We start from the raw sequence: 25,734 nt of genomic DNA, 5'->3' as shown, positions 1-25,734 counted from the left end.
ATAATAGCTGGGTGAACTGTAGCTTTGGACCATAATAGCTGGGTGAACTGGAACATGGTGTGGGGAACGTATTGGGTTCACAGTCCATATTTGAAATGTATATGATGTAGCATGAGTTATAAGAAGGTTTCTGGTTTTTAGGTGATGGCTGCGCAGGAGCTGCAGGTGGAGTTAAGATTGTTGTTGTTAGAATGTGATAGGTGTGCATTTTGAGTGTACTGTGATACTTGAATTCTTGTAGCTTCCCTTACATGGTGGTAGCTTCCCTTACATGGTGATTCATAACCTTCTTCTAAATGCTCATGTTTTATATTTCAACCTTAACATTCATCAGCTTGTATAACTGAGAAGTAGCAAATATTTTTCTGTTACTTTGTTACTTTCCAGACTGATGCATTTTTTTTATATGAGCATTTTTTAAAAAGTGTACTCACTGTTACAGCAACAGTTACCACTGGTATGTTGCTTTTATTTTGTGATGATAAAAAGCTGAACTAAAATCCACTAAATTCAGATGACATAACTGTCAGTTTCTGTCCTCTGAACCATTTTAGTAGAATAATTAATTAGTGTTACAGCATCTCAGGATGTGAGCCTAAATCCCTCCCCACCCCCCCATTTAGTCTTCCTGATCTCCAGCTGTCAACAAAGACAAAACACCTATCTCTGCCACTGTCAGAACTGACATCAGAATGTGAAGCAGTAGCTTATCTCACTACTTGTCTCATGGCCAGCATGTGACCCTGGCTGCAAAGCTCTCACCAGGGAAGACTGGCAGGCATCAAGAGGCTTAGCTTTCACAGGCTCCAGAGATCTTGTTCTCCAGCCTTCACATTTACAAGGAGCCCTGCTGCACCTGTGCCATCCCACAATAGGGAAACACACCTAGTGAGGGTGAGTTCAGCCACTGCTGTGTTTAAATTAGTCTCATTTTTGATTGCTGGGCAGGCTTGATGTGAACTTTACAAGCAAAGCATGGCCTTTCATGGGAGTTTGGTTTTGCAAATAGACTTTTGCATGTAATCAACAAAACAAAGCACTGCTGCCTGAACTGTATATCTTGTTCTGATCTACTATGTTATGGAACATTTTACAGTGTTAAAAGGGGGAATGGCTCAGATATACAACATTGTCTTAACAAGCTGTCTGTTATGAGGACTAGTTCATTAGTTTTAATTGTAGTGAGCCAAATGGGTCCGAACCTTCATTTTACATTGTATAGCATATTTTACCTGTACACAGCAATGCAGCAACTTCCCTGAAATTCAGGGTAACTATCTGGCCCCAAAATAATTTTGTAGAAATGTTATGAAAATTAAAAGAACAGTTTTTAAGGAGTAGTCATGTCTCTAATAATGCCAGCTCCTTCCCTGATTTTCACACTGCACTTGTGGTCTAGCTGTGATGAGACAGCTCTGTCAGCTGTTGCTGGTCCTCATAGTTGCCTAAACCTATAGTTAAGCCTATAGAGCTGCCCCCCAGGATTTTTATTCAAATGACATTTTCCCCCTTCATTCAAATGGGTTTTGAATCTTTTTTGGTCAGTGACACCAGCTGTCTCCAAAAGGATATTCCTTCTCAGCAAAGAGTTTCAGCTTTCCACACTAGTGTGGAAATAGATACAATACCACCACCCACAATGGAGTGGTTAACTTAAGGCTACATTGTACCTGTATACAATCTTCCCTGAGTAAAGGGGCTGCGCATAGGTCTATTTAGGGTTACCATATTTCAGCAAGCAAAAAAGAGGACGGGAGGAGCCCCACCCTAGCCCCGCCCCTGCCCCTCCCACTTCCCGCCCCCCCAGAACCCCCAACCCTCCCCCCGTTCCTTGTCCCCTGACTGCCCCCTCCTGGGACCCCTGCCCCTAACTGCCCCCCAGGACTCCACCCCCTATCTAAGCCTCCCTGCCTCTTGTCCCCTGACTGCCCCAACCCTTATCCACACCCCCACCCCCAGACAGACCCCTGGGACTCCCACGCCCCATCCAACCACTCCCCACCCCCTGACAGCCCTCCCCAGAACTCCCAACCCATCTAAACCCCTCTGCTCCCTGTCCCCTGACTGCTCCAATCCCTCTCCCCACTCCTGCCCCCTGACAGCCCCCCAGAACTCCCAGCCCCCCACCCCCCCGCTCCTTGTCCCCTGACTGCCCCCTCCTGGGACCCCTGCTCCTAACTGCCCTCCAGAACCCCACCCCCTACCTAAGCCTCCCTGTGCCTTGTCCCCTAACTGCCCCCTCCTAAGACCCCTCCCAACTGCCCCCCAGGACCCTACCCCCTACCTGTACCCTGACTGCCCAAAACTTTCTCCACTCCCCCCCAAAAGCCCCCCCCTGAACTCCCGACCCCCCCCCCGTTTCTTGATTGCCCCCTTCAGAACCTCCCTGCCCCTTCTCCTGCCCCCTGGCCCCTTTACCCTGCTGCTCAGAACAGGGTGTTGGGCTCTGTGCGAGCCGGACACGTGGCTGCGCTCCCCAGCACAACAAAACCCGGTCCCTGGCCCTGCACAGTGCTGCCGGACCGGGACACTGGGCTGCAGGAGGAGGAGCTGCCGGCTCAGAATGCAGGGAGGGAGGAGGAGCTCCTCTACAGCTGCTCCGAAGTCCAGCCCATGACTTTCCTGCAGCCCTCCCAGCCGCTCACTCTGCTCTGCCGGGGAGGGGGGAAATCCCGGACATTTTGAGTTATTTACAAATTCCCCCTGGACGCTATTTTTAGCACAAAAAGGAGGACATGTCCGGGTAAATCCGGACGAATGGTAACCCTAGGTTTATTGCCACAGGAGCAGACCAACACATTTCCCATCCACCAGCCCAGGAGAGGGAGTAATGGCTGTTCTCCTTCACCCAGGCTGTGCCTTATTCTGTGGAGTAGGGGGCCATCTTATACACCTTGCTCCTTTGCTGGACATAAAGGGCAGATTGTCACTTGCCCAATAACTGTGAGCTCCTTAAGGTAGTAGTAATAGTAATACCTAGCGCTTATCTAGGACTTTTCATCTGTAGATCTCAAAGCATCATTATGCCCATTTTACATATATCTTTATCTGTTGGAATAGTTCTTAGTCCAGTGGGGCCTTTGGGAGATGTCCAAATGCATATAATAAATATCCACACTGAAATGCAGGGTGGACATTACAGGGATAATTAAAGGGATGCCTGACATGCCAAGCATGTATTATTAAATAGAAGTCCATTATGACATGTCCAAACTGCCTTCATTCCATACAACCTGCCTCAGAAAAATCCTCCATATCTTTTGGCTCAGAACAATCTCAAACCAAGATCTATTGACACAGTGCAGCCAAGAGGATCTGAGCACCACCATTATCAGGAGGCGTTGGAGATGGATTGGCCATGTGCTTTGGATGGAAATTGATTCCATCAGCAGAATAGCACTAAGATGGACACCTGAAGGCAAGTGAAAAAGAGGCCACCCAAAAACAACATGGCAAAGAGCTGTGGAAGCTGAGCTGAAAAACCTGGGGCCCAGCTGGGGAATCAGTGAAACACTTGCCAGAAACAGACAGGAGTGGAGGAGCTTTGTTGCTGCCCTAAACACCAGAGGCGTAATGGGAACATGATGATGATGAGTCTTGGGGAAACGGTAGAAAACTCTACAGCATTGAAGGGAGGATGGACTGTATGTGGGTGTGGCCACACTTCCGGTAGACTGCCATGGAATTGCTACTGGATTAAAGTATAAAGTGGGACTCTCTATCTCACCACACCTACAGTGTGATGTGAGGCATAAAGTTAAAGGCAAGTTGGCTGCTGTCACCAGTCTGAGTTGTAGTGAGATGAATGTCTTCTTTGTGTTATAAAGTCTCTTAGTTACAGTGTTCTCTTATCCTCCAATATCCACTCCTTAAGAACATAACATAAGAACATAAGAATGGCCATACTGGGTCAGACCAAGAGTCCATCCAGCCCAGCATCTTGTCTGCCGACAGTGGCCAATGCCAGGTGCCCCAGAGGGAGTGAACCTAATGGGCAATGATCAAGTGATCTCTCTCCTGCCATTCATCTCCACCCTCTGACAAACAGAGGCTAGGGACACCATTCCTTACCCATCCTGGCTAATAGCCATTAATGGGCTTAACCTCCATGAATTTATCTAGTTCTCTTTTAAACCTTGTTATAGTCCTTGCCTTCACAACCTCCTCAGGCAAGGAGTTCCACAGGTTGACTGTGCGCTGTGTGAAGAAGAACTTCCTTTTATTTGTTTTAAACCTGCTGCCCATTAATTTCATTGGGTGGCCCCTAGTTCTTATATTATGGGAACAAGTAAATAACTTTTCCTTATTCACTTTCTCCACACTACTCATGATTTTATATACCTCTATCATATCCCCTCCAGTCTCATCTTTTCCAAGCTGAAAAGTCCTAGCCTTTTTAATCTCTCCTCATATGGGACCTGTTCCAAACCCCTAATCATTTTAGTTGCCCTTCTCTGAACCTTTCCCAATGCCAGTATATCTTTTTTGAGATGAGGAGACCACATCTGTATGCAGTATTCAAGATGTGGATGTACCATGGATTTATATAAGGGCAATAAGATATTCTCCATCTTATTCTCTATCCCTTTTTTCATGATTCCTAACATCCTGTTTGCTTTTTTGACTGCCCCTGCACACTGCGAAGACGTCTTCAGAGAACTAGCCACGATGACTCCAAGATCTCTTTCCTAAATTAGCCCCCATCATATTGTATGTATAGTTGGGGTTATTTTATCCAATGTGCATTACTTTACATTTATCCACATTAAATTTTATTTGCCATTTTGTTGCCCAATCACTTAGTTTTGTGGGATCTTTTTGAAGTTCTTCACATTCTGCTTTGGTCTTAACTATCTTGAGCAGTTTAGTATTATCTGCAAACTTTGCCACGTCACTGTTTACCCCTTTCTCCAGATCATTTACGAATAAATTGAATAAGATTGGTCCTAGGACTGACCCTTGGGGAACACCGCTATTTACCCCTCTCCATTCTGAATATTTACCATTTATTCCTACCCTTTGTTCCCTGTCTTTTAACCCAGTTCTCAATCCATGAAAGGATCTTCCCTCTTATCCCATGACGACTTAATTTACATAAGAGCCTTTGGTGAGGGACCTTGTCAAAGGCTTTCTGGAAATCTAAGTACACTATGTCCACTGGATCCCCCTTGTCCACATGTTTGATGACCCCTTCAGAGAACTCTAATATATTCGTAAGACATGATTTCCCTTTACAGAAACCATGTTGACTTTTGCCCAACAATTTATGTTCTTCTATGTGTCTGACAATTTTATTCTTTATTATTATTTCAACTAATTTGCCTGGTACTGACATTAGACTTACCTGTCGGTTATTGCCGGGATCACCTCTAGAGCCCTTTTTAAATATTGGTGTTACATTAGCTATCTTCCAGTCATTGGGTACAGAAGCTGATTTAAAGGACAGGTTACAAACCATAGTTAATAGTTCCGCAATTTCACATTTGAGTTCTTTTAGAACTCTTGGGTGAATGCCATCTGGTCCCGGTGACTTGTAACTGTTAAGTTTATCAATTAATTCCAAAACTTCCTCTAATGAAACTTTAATCTATGACAATTCCTCAGATTTGTCACCTACAAAGGATGGCTCAGGTTTGGGAATCTCCCTAACATCCTCAGCCATGAAGACTGAAGCAAAGAATTCATTTAGTTTCTCCGCAATGACTTTATCGTCTTTAAGTGCTCCTTTTGTATCTTGATCGTCCAGGGGCCCCACTGGTTGTTTATCAGGCTTCCTGCTTCTGATGTTCTTAGAAAACATTTTGTTATTACCTTTTGAGTTTTTGGCTAGCTGTTCTTCAAACTCCTTTTTGGCTTTTCTTATTACATTTTTACACTTGATTTGGCAGTGTTTATGCTCCTTTCTATTTACCTCACTAGGATTTGACTTCCACTTTTTAAAAGATGCCTTTTTATCTCTCACTGCTTCTTTTACATGGTTGTTAAGCCAAGGTGGCTCTTTGTTAGTTCTTTTACTGTGTTTTTTAATTTGGGGTATACATTTAAGTTGGGCCTCTATTATGGTGTCTTTTAAAAGTGTCCATGCAGCTTACAGGGATTTCACTCTAGTCACTGTACCTTTTAATTTCTGTTTAACTAACCTCATTTTTGCATAGTTCCCCTTTCTGAAATTAAGTGCCACAGTGCTGGGCTGTTGAGGTGTTCTTCCCACTACAGGAATGTTAAATGTTATTATATTATGGTCACTATTTCCAAGCGGTCCTGTTACAGTTACCTCGTGGACCAGATCCTGTGCTCCACTCAGGACTAAATCAAGAATTGCCTCTCCCCTTGTGGGTTCCTGTACCAGCTGCTCCAAGAAGCAGTCATTTAAAGTATCAAGAAATTTCGTCTCTGCATTTTGTCCTGAGGTGACATGTACCCAGTCAATATGGGGATAATTGAAAGCCCCCACTATTATTGAGTTCTTTATTTTGATAGCCTCTCTAATCTCCCTTAGCATTTCATAGTCACAATCACTGTCCTGGTCAGGTGGTTGATAATAGATCCCTACTGTTATATTCTTCTTAGCGCATGAAATTACTATCCATAGAGATTCTATGGAACATGTGGATTCATTTATAATTTTTACTTCATTTGATTCTACATTTTCTTTCACATATAGTGCCACTCCCCCCTCCACACAACCTGTTCTGTCCTTCTGATCTATTTTGTACCCCAGAATGACTGTGTCCCATTGATTGTCCTCACTCCACCAGGTTTCTGTGATGCCAATTATATCAATATCCTTCTTTAACACGAGGCACTCTAGTTCACCCATCTCATTATTTAGACTTCTAGCATTTGTGTACAAGTACTTTAAAAACTTGTCACTGTTTATTTGTCTGCCCTTTTCAGATTCTTTTTTATGTGAATGTTTCTCATCTGATCTGGCCCATACTATATCCTCTTCCATCCTCTCCTTCTGACTAAAACCTAGAGAATCTCTATCAATAGTCTCTCCTCTAAGAGAAATCTCTGTCTGATCCACGTGCTCCTCTGCAGCAATCGGCTTTCCCCCATCTCTTAGTTTAAAAACTGCTCTGCAACCTTTTTAATGTTAAGTGCCAGCAGTCTGGATCCACTTTGTGGACAACTTCCCCACACCCTCATGTATTTAATTTTAATCATTCCAAGCTGTAGCTGGTCAACCATGGTAATACAATCAGATTCTTTCATTGGTGAATTTCAGAATAGGTTCATCACCATCCTAAAATGGTGAACCATTAGATATTGGGTTGAACATCTGAGAGGAAACCATATATAATGCTGAACATAAAATAGCAGTGCGTCAACCATGAAAGAAGCTGGTACTGGAGATCTTAAGACTTTTATTTTTAAAGGCTTTTAGAGCTGATTGAAAACAAGGAAATCTTTCCACACAAATTTGCCCCTTTTTTGGTTAAATACAATTATTTTCAAAAAAACTTTGCAAAAAATGCATCCATCTTTGTATTGAAAAATTGAAATTTGATAATGTGATCAGCTCTAAATAATTTTTCCGTCACTCTGAGATTCCAGCATTGTTTTAAGTGCTTTTAACTATCCCTTACTTATTTGGCTTTGCATCAAAGCTACCAGTCTTGTGACAGAGAAGAGCTTGGAAGGACAATTCTATACATGGTTGCTTTTCATGGAAATTGCTTAGATACTATGGTTTTGAATGACCTTATTAAAAACCTGGACAAGTAACATGTATATGTAGACAAGGGTCAAGGTGATACGGAAAATATAACAGTCTAGGTTGTCTTTAAAGTATGTGCCACAGAAGTGACAGAGGGCGTAATATATGCAGTGGGAAGATAGGAGATACAGCACATCAAGGGAGTTTTCAGCTGCAAACTACACAAAGGAGCCAGCTGCCAGAAAGACCACAGTGTTGTGTGGCCCTTCTGTATGGGTTACCCTCAGCATTGTATTAAGTGCCATATTGCACTGAAAAAAAAAGATTCCTTGTTTATACATGCCAGTGTGTACTGTAGATTAGATTTCCACATATATAAGGAGGTGCCCAGAAGGAGAAACTAAGGCGCACATACAGGGCATATACATGCATATGGGGTTTGAGTTCGTCTTCCCATTTGAGAGCTACCACAGTGCCTCAGCCAGCCATGAAGACTTCCACCCACAAGCAAGGTGGAAGGAAACAGCGGCGGGTGATGATTCTGAATCTCAGGGCAAGAGCTGAGGGAATTATGTCATGAGTAATTTTTGGAGTGTTGTCTTTTTCTGTCCATGAGTAGGTTGCTAAACTCTTGAGTTTATTCAAAATGATTTGGAAATAATTAAAAAAAATGCTCCCCTACATGAATAGCTTGTGGCAAGTATACATTCCCCAGAGTTTTAAATTGATGCTGAGTACTTCTGTAAGCCCTCCAACCCTGAATTAGAAACAACACCACATGTCATATACACTGGATCTAATCTATGCAGTGTAAATTTTCACTTCCAAATAGATCATTCCAAAATTACTCTCAGAAAATATTCTGTTTAACATTCCCTTTAAAAACAAACAAACAATTTTGCTAGTCAAGCTTGACTATTCAAATAATCTGGGAATGCAAGTATGCCAGAGTTGTGAAATTCCATTTTGAACTGGAATGAATATTGATTTTTTTTAGTGTTAGTTCTGAGATCTCCTGTAAGATACAGAGTAGGGCTGGAAAGTGCCATTTATTTGTTTCACGTGCAGAATATGAATCACTGTCTTTTCCCTCTCTTATGAAGCCATACTAATAAGTGTTGCTTCCTCAGTGAAGGAGGCATGACAAGCAGCCGGAGTGGCTTTTGGGAGCTCATTGTTCATGGTACCACATACAGGATATCAGCAATTCACTAATGCTTCTACAAACAATGTCCATTAGGGCACGTTGCCATTACTATTTCTATATGGGCTCCACAGCATTGCCTGCTTGCTCTTTGCGTAAGAATGGAAAGGATCAGAGCCGTGTGTTTGTACAGCTTCAGGAAAGTACCTGAATTAAGTGCATAGAGATGCTTTTAAAATTGCTCTTTCCACCCAGGTTGATTGGCACCTTCCTCCACTCTGTGCATACATAGCTCCTTTCTCTAGTATTGTTTGACATTAATGGGGAGAAGCAAGTGGCAGCAGATGGTAGCAACTGGCCCAGTCCTGCTCCCATTGAAGCCCCTGGCAATGCTTTCATTAATTTCAATGGGAACAGAGTTGAACATGTAGATTTCAGTGATTCTGTAGCATTTAAAAACTCTCATTTGTTAAGTAAAATCTTACATTTTATTTTTGCTTTGTTTCCTTTTCATGGTTTGTTGTGTGCTTACACAAGAACAGGAATAGCTGGGTCACCAGGCGGAAAGCAAAATTGCTTGTGTGCACACACATAAAAGGAACAGTCAAGGGGATACAGAGCCAGGGAACAAAGTCAGAAGAGAAAGCTATCAAAGTGAGTGGCTATTAAAGTGATACTCACCTGCAGTGTTTGATGTGGCTTGTTGAACATCAGTTGTTCCCTTTTGAGGCAGAAGGAAGAAAGCAAATGAGAGCGGTGACAGACACGGTCTGCAACCTGACACCTGTAGAATGCACAGGTACAGGCCTCAACAGCTGGCTTTTTAGCCCCAATTCAGTTTCCCATCTGGTCAAAAGCTGCCACATAAAGCTCAACATGAAAGGCTGTTTGAAAACTTAAATTAACAGGTTTTATTTCTGACTCAAAGCAATGGAGGACCTGAAAAAAAATCTGAGCAGAGCAAGAGGTGAGATAATAGCACAAAGAGAACCTCAATGCTGGAGAAGTCCATCTCAGAATGTGTGCCATTAAGGAAGGTGCAAGAAATCCTCCCAAACAAAACAGGGTATTCTGACATGATGAAGGTTTTTACCATCAACTGGACTATGCACCAGGCAGAAAAGTCCGCTCAAAAAGAAACATAACACAACTACTGAGTGACACCTGCTATAGAAAACAGTGGCCCCATTTCAAAACAAAACCAACCACACACACTGTTTGCTTGTTTGGCTTCTTATACTTTTTTGGCTAATGCCGTAACTAATAACAAATGCTTAATAATGCCTATTTACCTACTGTATAAGGTGTATAAGCTTTAAGGCCCCTGATTCTGCAAACGTGTGTTTACTTACTAAGTAAAAATGAAGTGAGGCACATGCATAAGTGTTTTCAATGTGTCCTTTATTTTTAAATCCGTCAGCTTTATATCAACTGCTGATAGGCTAGAGCTACACAGATATCTTTCAGCAACTTTTTGCAAAAAGCAATGGCAGTATTTTGAGTTTCTAAGCAACATTTAATGAAACAATCTTTTTTGGGAGAGAGAGGGCGTTTTTTTACATGGTCCATAATTGTAAGAACTAGGGCTGTCAATTAATCACAATTAACTCACATGATTAACTCAAAATTAATCACGATTAATTGCATGTATAACAATAGAATACCAGTTGAAATTTATTAAATATTTTTGGATGTTCATCTACATTTTCAATATTGATTTAAATTACAACACAGAATACAAAGTGCACGGTGCTCACTTTATATTATTATTTTTGATTACAAATATATGCAATGTAAAAATGATAAACAAAAGAAAGAGTATTTTTCCTACAAGTACTGAAGTGCAATCTTTTTATTGTGAAAATGTAACTTACAAATGCAGATTTTTTTGGCTACATAACTGCATTCAAAAACAAAACAATGTAAAACTTTAGAGCCTACAAGTCCGCTCAGTCCTACTTTTTATTCTGCCAATCGCTAAGACAAACAAGTTTGTTTACATAGACAGGAGATACTGCTACCTGCTTATTTACGTCACCTGAAAGTGAGAACAGGAGTTCGCATGACACTTTTGTAGCTGACATTGCAAGGTATTTACATGCCAGGTATGCTAAACATTAGTATGCCCCTTCATGCTTCGGCCACCATTCCAGAGGATATGCTTCAATGCTGATGATGCTTGTTAAAAAAAATAATGCATCAATTAAATTTGTGACTGTACTCCTTAGGGGGAGAATTGCATGTCTCCTGTTCTGTTTTACCCACATTCTGCATGTATTTCATGTTATAGCATCTTGGATGATGACCCAGCACATGTTCGTTTTAAGAACACTTTCACAGCAGATTTGACAAAACGCAAAGAAGGTACCGATGTGAGATTTCTAAAAATAGCTACAGCACTTGACCAAAGTTTAAGAATCTGAAGTGCCGTCCAAAATCTGAGAGGGATGAGGTGTGGAGCATGCTTTTAGAAGTCTTAAAAGAGCAACACTCTGATGCGGAAACTACAGAACCCAAACCACCAAAAAAGAAAATCAATCTTCTGCTGGTGGCATTTGACTCAGGTGATGAAAATGAACATGCGTCAGTCTGCACAGCTTTGTATCGTTATCAAGCAGAACCCATTATCAGTACAGAAGCATGGTTGAAGCATGAAGGGACATATGAATCTTTATCACATCTGACATCTAAATATCTTGCAACACTAGCTACAACAGTGCCATGCAAACACCTGTTCTCACTTTCAGGTGACATTGTAAACAAGAAGCAGGCAGCATTATCTCCTGCAAATTGTAACCAATCTTGTTTGTCTGAGTGATTGGCTGACCAAAAAGTAGGACTGAGTGGACTTGTAGGCTCTAAAGTTTTACATTGTTTTATTTTTGAATGCAGGATTTTTTTGTACATAATTCTACATTTGTAAGTTCAACTTTCATGGTAAAGAGATTGCACTATAGTACCTGTAGGAGGTGAATTGAAAAATATTTGTTTTTTGTTTTTTACCGTGCAAATATTTGTAATAAAAAATAAATAGAAAGTGAGCACTGTACACTTTGCATTCTGTGTTGTAATTGAAATTAATATATTTGAGAATCCAAAACATCCAAAAATATTTAAAATAAATGGTATTCTATTGTTGTTTAACAGTGCGACTAATCGCGCGATTAATTTTTTTAATCGCTTGACAGCCCTAGTAAGAACAAGACAAAAACCATATATTTCCAAAGTAGCTTCCCAGGATAGTATTGTACTCCAAAAGCTCATCTACATTGCCTTTCCTCTTGCTTTCTCTCTGGCTTGATCTCTTCCTATTATCTCTTCTGTCTTTGCAGCTCTTAGAATACTAGACTACTTTCTGCATCCTCCCTGCACCTGTCTCTCCATAGTGGGAATATGCCCTTCACCATCTGGACTAGCTGCCCTGCCTCTAATTGGTTTAGGTTCTTCAAATTCTATCTCAGGACACAGCTCTCCTTCTATAGTATTTTAAAAATATCAAAACCCACCCCTGAACATAGTTAATGTGTGCTTAATAATTCTCTCTGTAATGGGACTGGTACATCCCTCTCTAACATACCTGCTACCTGACCACTGTAAACTACAACTATGATGTTATTTGGCAAAGACACACTGTAATGAACTATAGAATATATTGTGAAAGTTTGTACAAGAGACTAATTCTATTGCATTGCAGAAAATGAGTTCTCTTTAAAACTGACGCTTTGGGTTAATAAATCATAGTCTTAACTAGACTTACAATTTACTCTGTGATGCTGAAAATTATTTGGAGCTTAAACCAAAAGAAGCTACTTAAAATAATTTTGAATAGAGTAGCAAAATAATTCCTTAGGCATTAACTGAAATTAGTTACCAGATTGTTTGGCTGCTTTGCCACTGCAAGTCTTTTGGCTTTAATTCATGGCAGAGAAGCATAATAATCTGCATCTTACTACTAATTAACTAACAGTGGCCACTGTACATGGGTCTTTCCTAGACTGCTAATCTCCCCAGTCACCTGCCCACACCAAATGTATTAACCAAAGAACTCCATCCTATTGTAAAATGCTGGGTCAGGATATTAGTCCTCGGCTAAGACTCCTGTCAGAGTTTCTATATGATTAAGTGCTCCATTCCTTTTGATCATTTAACAAGAGCTATGGGTCTGTACAAACATCTAGAATAGCAAGGTGCATTCAGTGTGTGATTTAGACATCTGTGTAACCTGCAGCTGTCAGAATCTCTTTCTTGAGAGGGGCCCCCACTTGAACAGTTAAGCCATTTAGTATTCAGTCATTCTGCAAAGAATTTGGGTGCTTGGTTCGAAGTGTAAGGACTTCTAGTCTGAGCTGAAGCAATATTTTCTCATTTAAATGAATCCATGGAACGTTAACTGTTTCTGGAGAGGAGGTGGGCAAAGACATGATCACAGAAACTCTGAGATCTGGAGTCCCTCTGGACTTCTTTGTTACTTTGCTTGTCAATAAGCAGGGTAGAACGGAGTCAAGGGACACCCATAGCATCATTTTAAATATGTGCCTCAAAAACAGACACGTTGCTTTCTTTTCTAATGAGGTATAATGTTATTTTGCAAACCCAGAAACCTATGGTCTCCCCCTGAGAGCTGAGGTTAGCATCATGGTATCTAAAGCTCCAATCATGTAAAATGGTTATGTTCAGGTATGACAGATTGCTGGGAACCAACACCTATTGAGTTCCAAGGGTGAGTGGGTGCAAACCTGCCACAGCTAAAGGCCCCCCAGTCTAAGGGGATGAGCTACTGAACCCAGAGCTCAAGCGATTTCAGGGGATAACTAATGAAAAACAGGGACTGGAGTGAGGTCAAAGAGGGGAGGGGGAACCAACAACGGAGACAGCACTCTGATCACTTAAACATCAATTAATTGCCCTGGGATGGATATGATTGTGCCTAAATAGCAGATTAGGCTGGGGAGGGCTAAATAGCTAATTAGCCCATTAACACAGAGCATAGAAGAAGGCACTAGGGGGGCAAAGGAGGGGGGCACTAGTGGATCCAGAACCAAGAAGGATTTCTGTGTGGACAGATCTCTTCCCTCTCCTTGGCAGAGGAGAAAATGATATTGTAAATTCTGTGGTATGTGGGTCATTGAAAGCAGTGGGAAGATAATGTAAATAAACTACATGGTGGTGTTTAACAACTGAAGGTTCTGAACAGTTTTGTGTAGACAGAGCAGAAGACAGGAGCAGGATGTTGCCTGTCCTAGCAGGCCTAGTTATTACTTTTTTGAGTCCTTTTTCTAGGTCAGGGCGCAGGTTGGCCTACTTTTACAGGACAGGGGAAAAATAGTTCAAATTGATATTTTGATAAATTATTTTAAATACTTCTAAAATAGTTTTCTGTAAAATGTGGCACATGAGGAACGCATAATGATGTGGCATTGGGAAGTGTGTGTGCATGCATGTATGTGTATATACACACTGTATAGTAATAGTGTTTTTATTTATATGGGTAAGAAAAAAAAATTAAGGGTACAAAGCCAAGCATTAAAAAGTTGGGAAATGTGAGAATTTTAAGTTGCCCTTTACAACCTTTTATTTTGCCCATTTATACAGCTTCTTAACAAAACTGGTCAAAAATTTTCAGTCAAAACTGATGACCAGAATTGGCCTTTTTTTCCCTAATGGAATTTTTTTGGGGGTCAAAATGGTCAGCTTTTTCAATGAAACACTGAAACCCCCAAACAAACAAGTGTTGATTTCAGCAAATGAAAATAATTCAGTTTTAGTGAAAAAACAAAATATCATAAATTAGGAACATTGAGGAAGGGAAAATGTTCATTACTTCCAAAAAAATTCACAGAAAATGTTGCCATTTTTAACCTACTTCTTGACAAAATGGGTGCACAACATTTTTAAAGTGGACAAAACTATTTTATGTCTTTTATGTCATTTTAGAAATGGCTGAACCATTTTAATTGAAACGTCTCAAAACATTCAGACTTGCACACACTGGGCATGGAAAACTTCAGCATTGACGCTTAACTTTTGGCAAAGTTATAATCAACTGAAAATTGGGTCTTATAATGGAAGATGCTAGGCATCCTTGCCTATAGGTGTTGTTGCCAGCTCCACCTATAATTAATAGCATTTATATGTGTTGATAGCAGGGCTCCCATTTGAGATCCATTGTGCTAGATGCTTTCAATACACATGGAAGACAGTTTACAATCTAAATAGACGAGACAAACAAAAGAAGTGTTGTTATCCCTATTTTACAGGTGGGGAATGGAGGCACAGAGTAACTAAGTAACTTGCCAACGATGACCTGGAAAGACCGTGGCAGAGTAAGGAAATAAACCCAGCACTCCCAAGTCCCAGTCAAATGCCTTAACTGCAAGATGTCCTTGTCCCAAATACTGATTATTCAAACTCATGCTCTACAAACTTTCTCTTCTAATGAATACCTATTATATCTCCCTCTCTGACTCTGGGTTCAGCACATTTATTTGGTGAAACCAAGCTCCCCCCCCCCTCGCATTTACTTGGTTAACCAGCATTTCACTGTGTTGTCAGAGGACAACTTCCATGGATGGTTAGGCTGCTTTAGGGGGGCTTTGTGCCTGAAGAGCAGTATAAAGCAGCATTAATGTGGGGGGAATATTGAGCCCAGTAGGTCTCCATAAATTGTATATAGGAAGATAATTTGCATGTTGGAACATATAATTAGTCCATCATATCTGTTTTTGTGCCTCTGCTGGTGGCCACCATTGGCTGTTTCAGAGGAAAGCAACTTCCTCACCTACCCCCAATAAAATCCCCAGGCAAATGTGCATGCTAAATATGGGCAAAAACATTCTGTCCTGAATCTTGTCCTGAATAGTTTTTTGCCACTGAATGGCTTTTATTAACTGAATTCAGTAGGAACTGCAGGCGCCCAGCACCAATCAAAATGAGGCCACGATGCTCTTTTTTTTTTTTTAAAAAGTTTCATCCATTCTTTGAAAACCTGGGTGGGTCTTGATAATACTGGGCATTTAAATATATGTATAGGACTCTGAATGGATTTATTAAAATGAAATACATGAGTAGAACAAAAAGATTTAAGTTTAATTTAAGAAAAATTCAAAGGCTTAAAGTAAAGCACATGCTTAATTATTTTACTGGACTGGAGCCTGATTGACTAGTATCCTATTGTTTTTTGTAATGGTGGCTTTCTCTCTTTGCCATGGGGCAGTTGATGTGCAGACACCTTTAGCAACATCTATAGACTTTGAAATATCTGTCTTCTTTTAATCTTCTGCATCAAACATAACATCAGGCAAGCATATAACTGAAGCACAGAAAAAAACAAGTATAGTGTCTGCATGGATAGAAAACCTAGATCATAAGACGTCAGCCAGCTATTTATTAAGATAGGCTACTGAACAAATTTCATATTTACGACTTGTCTGATCAGGAGGTTCTGCGTTTGATAAACAGATTTAGCTGCAGCCAAATATCTGTTTTATTTGAATGTTTAGTTAGCAGAGATTCCCCAGGGTCTACCTGGGATAAGCCCTAAAAAGCCATTCAGTGCTTACAGATTACATCTCACTTTTTAAATCACAGATTGAAATTCATCTCTGGATACATACTGGCTTTAACCTGTAAATAACTTAGATCTTTTTCCTAGTTAATAAGCCTTTAGTTTAGTTAGTTTTATTACAGGATTGGCTACAGGCGTTGTCTTTGGTGTGAGATCTAAGGTACAAATTGATCTGAGGTAAGTGACTTGTCTCTTGGGACTGGAAGCAACCTGAATATTTTGTGATTTTTTTTCTTTTTTGGTGTAAGTGACCACTTATCACTAAGTCCACTAAGTCCAGCTTGCGTGCACGGCAAGATAGACAGTCCCCTTGAGTACTCTTGTCTGTGAGTCTAGGGTAAGACTGTTACAGTGATCTAGGAGTTCACATTTGATGCTGGGTTGGTGAAAACTAATTATAGAACATGCCACCAGTTTGGGGTGTCTGCAGGGCCGGTTCCAGGCACCAGCCCAGCAAGCAGGTACTTGGGGCGGCCAAAGGAGAGGGGCGGCACGTCGGGCTTTTCGGCGGCAATTCGGCGGTGGGTCCCTCACTCCCTCTCGGAGCGAAGGACCAGACGCTGAATTGCCGCCAAAGACTGAAGCGGCGGTGGTAGAGCTGATCGCAATTCTGGCTTTTTTTTTTACCTGCTTCTGCTTGGGGCAGCAAAAACCCTAGAGCCGGCCCTGGGTGTCTGCCCTGTTTTTGACAGTCTGTCCTGAGGTTGGCATGCTTGGTGGTGAGCCACTCCAGACTGTGTGACACTGTGCATGAGCTATCCTATCCAGTTGGAGTGGGTAATAGTTGTAGTGAAGAAGTGTAGCACAAGCTTCAGTGCCGATAGTACAGCCCAACACAAACCCTGGGTATGTGTTTGGCTCACTAGCCTGTGCTGAAGCCCATGCGGCATTGTCTTAAATATGATTGTTACCCACACTAGCTGGATTGAAGCTAGCTCACGTAGGCTAGCCCATACCCAGCGTTTGGTGTGTAGACAAACCCACAGAATACCCCAGGTACAGTATGGGCAGTGTGCCCCAGGTACACAGTGCATCCCAGATCTAAATTGCAAGAAGATGTGCCCATCCAACCCTTCTCTCTGCTGATGGAGCTACAAACGGTGCTAAATGATGCTATGTGTGGTGGAAGTTTGTGCAACCTGGGCATCTAACTGGAGTAAGACTGTTAGACTCATTTTAGAGGGACAACAGCTAATATGGGACCTCAATCCAATATGCATCTCATCTCAAAGGTAGTGCTCCCTAAAGATTCTGCTGAGCCATTAATTCAGTACCAGTGTAGAAAAGAGTGTCCCTTAGTGCATCAACCTCACATTTTGCAGAACTTGGATCTCTCTCACCTGAATAATGATCAATCCCTACTCTGCTTAACTTATAAAATAATAGTCCAAGATGGAATGACTGCAAGCCAAAGTGCCCTTATTTATTTAAGTATTTGGAATTTAGTAACCATTCTGTTTACAATGAATGAACAGAATGAAAATATTAACGCATCAGAATGACTATTAAGGTTAAAAATAATAATATGGTTTCATAAAAGTAGCATTCTCAATCTCACAAAATTAAATTAGAAGTGCAAGAGTGACTCATTGCAAAAACAGATGTCCATATATATTTGAAGTAAGGCAGCTAAATAAATAAATTATTCACTTCTCCTGGAGCCTGAACTAAATATGACAAGTTTCACCTGTTGTTGGAAATTGATTTTCTCTGGGAGATCCACATTGACATTTTTATTATAACTGGCCTGCACATGTCCTAAAATTTATCATCTAGATCAAATATCAATCAGTTTTTTTAACATGACCCCTCCTTCTTTCTTCTTTTCCCCTCTCCCCGCAAAAAACTGGAGTAATTCAATGTTTTCTTATCATTGGCCAAAAAATGACCACCTTTTAAACCTAAGAAAAATGCCTAGTTGTGAATAGTTTCCCTTGAAGTCTTACCACAGCATTTGTAATTTGCAATTTCTGTTGCCACAGCTTTTATTTTACGGTTTTCTGGGAGGTAAGAGCTCTCAATTTGCTTCTTTTCAGAAGTGCACTAGGGCTGTTCCTAAACTCTGTTTGATGTCTATTTATCCCAAGAAAGCATAATCCACTTCAATTGGACTGAGATTTGCAAATGAAAACTCACTTTGCAATGCCAGGCCTGTTTCCAATTGAGTAATGCTTTAAAGACCTAGTTAGTCACAAGGCACAACTTTAAAGCCCTTAACCACATCAAAAGAAAAGGAAAGACAAGTACACAGGCTCACAGTTACAGCAGATACATAGGTTTTGATACTGCTGATTACCTTGAATTTTACACTTCAGTGTACTAGCCTATCCCATGGTTATGTAGAAAAATGACCTCAAGTACTGCAAGTTCATATCTCTGACGCTTTTAATCACATGTGATGTGCCAAATTCTGCTTTCCTTATGACCTTTCCACCCCTACTGGCCCATTATTGCTGGCATTGTTCCCATTTTGATTTGACTTACAGCAGTGTAAAGACATTAACCTCAATATTGGTGTAGATCAGGAAACTTTGGCCCACTGGAATTGACTGATGATAATGGCTGGAAAGAAAAGATTGTGGGCCAAATTTGGCCCACATAAAATTGTGCTTCTTCTAGGGTGACCATATGTCCCGTTTTGGCCAGGACAGTCCCTTTTTTAAGCCCTGTCCTGGTTATCCCGAATTTTTTGGTAAAATTGGGCATTTGTCCCATTTGCTCTTGCCAGTTGCAAATGACCGCTTTTGCCAAAAAAGTGGAGTGTGGAGAAATGTGCGGGGAGGGGGGGAGCAGTGATGCCAGCCCTGGGGGGCGGGGGGGGGATGCGGGGCTTGTGTGGGTCAGGCAGGGCTCGGGCCAGCAGCGACTCCAGCCCCAGCCTTGTGCGGGGGGGGAGGGAGGGAGGGCCTCGAGCTAGTCCCATGCAGTGTCCCGTTTTCCCTTTGGGAAATATGATCACCCTAGCTTCTTCAGGACAGCCCTGCTGTGACTGGGAGGAGAGTTTTGCACTACAAATCTATTTTTTTTAAACAAATCACTTTGTATGAAATAAAACAGCATAAAAACTGACAGTTTAAAACAAAGTACAATCTAAAGCCATATTCTATATGCTATGTACTACTATTTTGTATTTGTTCGCTGCTTAGGGTCTGATCCTGCATGTTACATAATTAAAATATAAAGGAATACGGTGAAGGATGAGCAGTGATTTGAGGTGCTAGTTTGTCCCACTCCTTGGGACAGATTCTGTGCTATGTCTCACAGGAAATGCAGCATGGAAGATGCCACCTTGGGGACTGGGGTAGCTAGCCTGGGAGCTGATGTGGCCACATAAGAATAAATTAGAGTAGCTGGGTTGTTGTGAGCTAGTCCACAGCCCAAAGCCTGTCAGAATCCCCCCCTCATTGTAAACTGAGCCTTCACTCAGTTTGTCCCCTACCCTGGGATCTGCAAAGTGGGCAGTGTAGGCCCATATACAAAGTTCCTTTCCTGTTCCTGCATTGGAGGAATTCTCCCTCAACCCATTGCAGATCATTAATAGTTCCTATTCACTGCTTGAGTAATGTTGGGGGCCAGGCAGGGGCAAGAATTGGTGCCCATCAATCTTGTCACCCTTTTGCTTGAGAACACCCCTTTGCCTTCTTTTTTTCTCTTTGGGTCTTGTATTATCATATGTATCTACTGGATCTGTGACATCTATTTATATTGGCTTAAAAACACTCACTTGCTTCCCTGTGCAAAGACCTACTAACAAGTTCCTGCCTGTCCTATGATTGCTATATTTACTGCTTTTCTCTCTCTTCTTAAGAGGGAGCCAGGGCTTTATTGTCGAGTAATTGCACGAAGATGCATTCCTCCTGACTTTTATCATAGTCAAGTAAGTCTCCATAAGCAATGATGAATGTGATTTCTCCTGAGTTGCATCATATGCATCCTGGGTTCAATTGACAACTTGGATAAGGTCACTGCCAAAGTCCCAGTGGGGTTGCTCAGAGGAAATCTCTGCTGTGATAATACTGTTATGAGCAGCTGCAGATTTAATTAGACAGTGTGTAAGAGAATTAGTACTTCCAGTCCGAAGTGCAGCTAATTAGCCCTAGACAGAGTATTGTCAAGGAAAATCTTGCTGAAGGTAGTTTACCTGTCAGCCAATCACAAGAAAGGATGACTCAGAAACATTTAATCTTCTTGAACTGACTATAGGTTCGTTGACAAACTGTCACGTGCCATAAAATATAGATACAGAGGTTGGACTATTGCCATTACTATGATTTGATTTGAACAGTGGAACTGAGTTACAATTCCAAGATAAGGATATTATATAAGTGAGGCAATATTTAGTTAGACCCAACTTTTACCCTGAGGCACAAGTATAATTTAGTGTAGAATTCGATCCTAATTCAAATGTTACTCTCTGGATTGCCCCATTGAACAAATCCTCCTTATTTTGTTCATGGGTAATCCCATGGACCTAATCACATGTGACTAGATTATAAAGCCGGAAGGGGACACACTGTGATCATCAGTTCTGACCTTCTGCATAACACAGGCCATAGGATTCCCCCAAATTAATTTCTGTTTGAACCACAGCATATATTTTAGAAAAATATGTCCAATCTTGATTTTTAAAATTGCCAGTGATGGATAATCCAACACAATCCTTAGTAAATTTGTTCCAACAGTTAATTATCCTCACTGTTAAAACATTATGCCTTATTTCCAGTCTGAATTTGTCTAGCTTCAACTTCCAACAATTGGATCTTGTTATACTTTCTGTCTGCTACATTGAAGAGCTCATTTCAAATGTTTGTTCCCCATGTAGATACTTGGACTCCTATTTATGTCAGTGGGCTTTGGATCAGTTCTATAGAAAGCAAAGACAAGGGACATGAGCACTAGTGAAGGGAATACATTTTTAACTGGAGCAAATATGAGTAGAAATTCTTTTGCAGTATTTGCTCTGTTCTATTGATTTTTGGGGCAACCCTGAGGGGATAGTCACTATCCATTCCACTACAATTCAGTACTGTGCAAACAACTAGTACAGAATGTGCCATGTGAAAATTAGCACACAGTAACATTAAACAATTACATAGCAGCCCATTTTACATCAACAAGGCTTTTTTTAAAAATTAACATTTAACTTCTTCTTAAAACCAAACCTTAGTATCTATGAAATCATATAGCCTACCACGCACAATACTAATGTCCAGTTAAAATTATAGTTGCCCCCAAAGTGCATAGATGGTGAGCTGAAAAACTGTTCCTCTGCCTTGGATCTGTGTATTGTTTTTCTCTGTTATTTCACCTAGGTGCCAGATGTTGCAAGATATCACTGTGATATAATATATGATGTAATGCGGATTGCATCAGAATCATCTGGTTCAGCATCTGACTCTTAACAAATGTTTGCAGTTGTAACCATACCAGCTTAAAAGTCATAGAATTTCTGCTCAGTCATTCTATTCAATACTTGGGGCATCCATATGAGAGTGGGGAGGAATTGTCACTTCAGAATCCACATATAGAAGTTAATCTCCAATTTAGTTACCCCGAACTTGTGCAGTTGGGGTGCCAGTCACCTCTACAGCTTTCCTCTCACTGCCTGCAACCTACTCTTCCCAGAATCCAGTGGGTCTTGGCTAGAAGTGTGTGTGTACACACTTCATTTTACTCAACCACCAGAGATAAATCTACCCAAAAGTTCATGCAAACTAACTGAGGACTGCGGGCTTGTTAAAAGGGATGGATGTGATGGAAACAAACTTGAGACCCCTGAGACATGTTGTTCTTTTTCATTCTTAGATTGTCTTCCATATTCTCTGCAAGATTTAAGATGTAGTCATCAGAAAGAAATGTGAATTAGAATGAAACTGCAGAAGCAATAGACTGAATGCAAACCCAAGGGAGCAATAGTGAACCTGTGCCTGATAGAGAATTTAAAAAGGGAAATAAAAAGAAGTTTGAAATCTTCAGTTGAAATGGAAATCATAATTCTATAATAACTTAGGGAAACATCCAGTGGGGACACAGAATAATCCAGAAATCTATTTCTAATTTGTTATTAATTCATTATTAAATGTACTATTTGATAGTTCTTAGCACTATACAGATCAGACACACATGAACTTCACCCCAAAAAGCTTAAAATCTGAAGTTTTTAGCTGCAATTTACCAAGTGGAGGTGGCAAATAGTTGAGAAGGGAGGAAAGCCAATAGTTGCAGCAAAATGCTCAGACAGTTACTTAGTTTAGGCATGTGTACATACTGGCGGCTCCTTCTTCTGGATTTCAAAGAAGTAGCAGTAATTTTTCAGGAGGGATTTAAACGAGGAGAGGGTTGTAGCTTTCCAGACCAGAATAGGGTGTCCTGAAAAATGGGCATGGTGATGTTTATGAAAGAAATAGATGAAGGGGACTTCAAGACTGGCATCAATGGTGGGTAAGAGACAAGGTTGGATAAGGCTGATGTTATGCAGAGCCTTAAAAGTAAGTGTTAGAATTTAAATGTAATGCAATGAATGGGGTAGCCAGTGGAGAGGTTCAAAGAGGAGATCCACACATTTAATTCATCAAGAAGAAAGAGTATTTCAGCAGATGCAGTTTGGATGGACTGGAGAGACAAATTAGATGGTAGGAGGCAAAAGCTTGGGGATTTGCAGTAATCAAGATGGTCCATAACCAGGGCATTCAGGGATGAGGTTTTTGGAAAGATAAAGAAGACTCAGATTGTCAAAATGTTGTAGAGGAAGAATTAGCAAGACTTGTGCATAGTTTGGGGGTCTGAGGAAAATGATGATGTGGTGTCAAAAATGACCCCTGGATTATGAGCCTGAAAGCCAGGGAAGTTGGTGACATTACCTGTAGTACAAGAGAAAGGAAGAGGAGAGGCCTCAAATGGAAAAATAAGGAGCTAACTTTTAGCTATAGTGAACTATACACAAAATCTATGAGAAATGTAAGCAAAAAGCCAGGTAACAATCCTAATACTTTAGGGAATAAGCCAATTGCTAACTGACTGGGGAAAAATATCCCTAAGGGTAGCGTGTTCCAGATGTGTCAGTTATGGGAATTCTTGAACCTTCTTCTGAAACAAATGGTATGGGGCCACCAACAGACACAGGACACTGGAACAGATTGACAGCTGCTATGGTCTGGGATTGGGCAATTTCTATGTTCCCAGCACTCACCGAAAAGCCACATATCAGATCAAGAGAGGAGCTATATAGAGCCAAACCCACCCTTGACACACACCTCAAATGTAATAATTACAAGAAGCATGGAGTCAAGTGGAGTATTGGGATAACTTAGCCATTCAGCCTTGGCCTCCCACATGAACATTGACTCTTTTGAGTCCTTGTGTGGTCTTTGGCGGTTTGCTGCCTGACTATGTACATTTTTCATGATTAACTTGGAAATCATCACATACGATATAGTACATTAACATCAGCCTGAGGAGAAGCACTATTTCAAGGCGAAGCCTTGGAAATGGTTCATATTTCATGTACAGTACACTGGTGCCAATATGCTCTGTGCAGGGAATGACATCAAACAAACAAGGGATTTCCTTGGAGTGTGTCCTGGAAACTCGAGGAGTCCTTGGTGGCATCTGACATCCCATTTGCCTTGAAGTTAACGTTTTCCTGACATCTTGCCTGTCTGTACCTTTATATAATTATAAGCCATGGATTTTAAGCTGCCTGAAAGAGATTAAACTGTTCTTCAACCAGCTGCTGCAGACTGGTGCTTGGCATATGGATAATGGATAGAGTTACCAACTTGGAAATGTGCTGGAAAATTAGCAAATATCTTTTGAGAATATGAGTACAGGGAGAGTGGCTCAATGACTAAGACATGCATTAAGAAGGGATATTAGGAAGATTATAAGCAAAAATTCCCTGTGTTCTGGCATCCATGGAAAATTCACAAGAGGAAGATCTGCCTGTATTTTGTTTTCAGTTTCATCCATATGCACATATCATCTGGCATACTCTCCATTTGCAATGGAAATGAGAAACTGCTTCTCCTCAGCTGATATAAACTAACAAATTTCTTTTGAAGTCAATGGAGCTACACCAGTTTACACTAACTGAAGATCTGGGACATAATGAAGAATTGTTGCTACACTCAGAACAGGTTCATAATTGAAGAATGTGGGTTAAAGATGTTTTAAAGACGAATGTGTATCTATTTGTAGATAAAAACACTAGACAGATAGTGAAAATATTCTAATGGATGTCAGACTTTATTATCTATTGTTTTGCATCTTCTGTACCTATTTGTATCTTCTGTACCTATTTATATCTGTGCAAAATGTATACAATGTAGATGTAAAGTGCTAGCCCATTTTACACTCAAATTGTACTAATTTTGCAGAGATAAATGATGGCACAAGGTGCAAATCAGTGGAGGATCGGGTCTAGTAGCTATTAATGGAGAGTAAAAATATAACCCGTGACCAGCAAAGTTATATATGGGAATTGGTATATAGTAGCAGCTAATACTCCAGCCTAACCCTAAATGGTCAAAACCAGGAATTAGCTTGGTCTACTGCACTTCATACAACAAATTAGTCTGGAAGCTTATTCCACAGCCTGCCAAATGAGAACCATGAAAGTGGTGCTGTATCTGAGTCAGAGCCAAATTAATCCTTGGTGTAACAACAATTACTTTAGTGCACTAGCGTAAATTTAAATAGACTTCTTTAGTCTCCATAAGTTTCTACTGGAGGAATAGTGCTCATATAATCAGTAGCCAATGGATAATTGCTCTGTTCCAAAATCCAGCAACCAACCAGAAGTACCATTTGAAAATGTTGAATTTTCACAAGGATGGAGTTATAGCAAGGATACATTTGGTCCATTATGAAAAGATTTAGGTGAGTGATTTGAACTGGTCAAGCTGGGCAAGCACATCTTGCTTTGGTGTGTGTCTAGGCTTTGTAGGTGACCAGTACGGATATACAGAATGCACTATTTAAGTTGGTACACTACTCTCAATGGTATCTGCCTCTAGCCAGGGCAACTATGTACATAAACATTGGCAACACTTATTTCCTCCAGCTAAAAATGAGATCATAACCAGCACTTCAGTGTCTCTTTACATCTTCAAATGACAATACAAATATCAACTAGTTAATAACATCTGGGGAAGTAACTAAGTATTATTATCCCTCCCCCACAAAGAGGTGAAATGACTTGGCCATGGCCACATAGCAAATCAGGGCTTCATTTCTTGTTTCTTTCGCCAAGGAGAATACCAGGCTTTGACTATGTATACACTACAAGCTAGGGCTGTGAGGCCCCTGCTTATGAATTTGCACTCGTTGAGCTAGCCTGAGTATAAATAGCAATGTAGCTATGGT

The 25,734-nt window shown here is 40.8% G+C and overlaps 1 long non-coding RNA gene across 8 annotated transcripts in view; it reads left to right on the top strand.

Moving 5' to 3' along the window:
- The first annotated feature begins 713 nt into the window (after positions 1-713).
- Positions 714-25,734, top strand: part of LOC122174105 (uncharacterized) — a 167,431-nt gene continuing 142,410 nt past the window's right edge. For 3 of the 8 annotated variants that reach the window (XR_010588852.1, XR_010588846.1, XR_010588850.1), the window contains exons 1-2: positions 715-894; positions 9,350-9,461. This is a non-coding gene — a long non-coding RNA (uncharacterized LOC122174105). Of the gene's footprint in view, positions 895-9,349; positions 9,462-25,734 lie in introns of all 8 variants that reach the window. The other 5 variants (XR_010588848.1, XR_010588847.1, XR_010588853.1 and 2 more) reach the window with 4 other exon arrangements.

This window comes from Chrysemys picta, chromosome 6, assembly GCF_011386835.1.
Source record: "Chrysemys picta bellii isolate R12L10 chromosome 6, ASM1138683v2, whole genome shotgun sequence".
Classification (NCBI taxonomy): Eukaryota; Metazoa; Chordata; order Testudines; family Emydidae; genus Chrysemys; species Chrysemys picta.
Note: the sequence above shows the minus strand (reverse complement) of the source record. Positions and strands in the feature narration are given on the sequence as shown.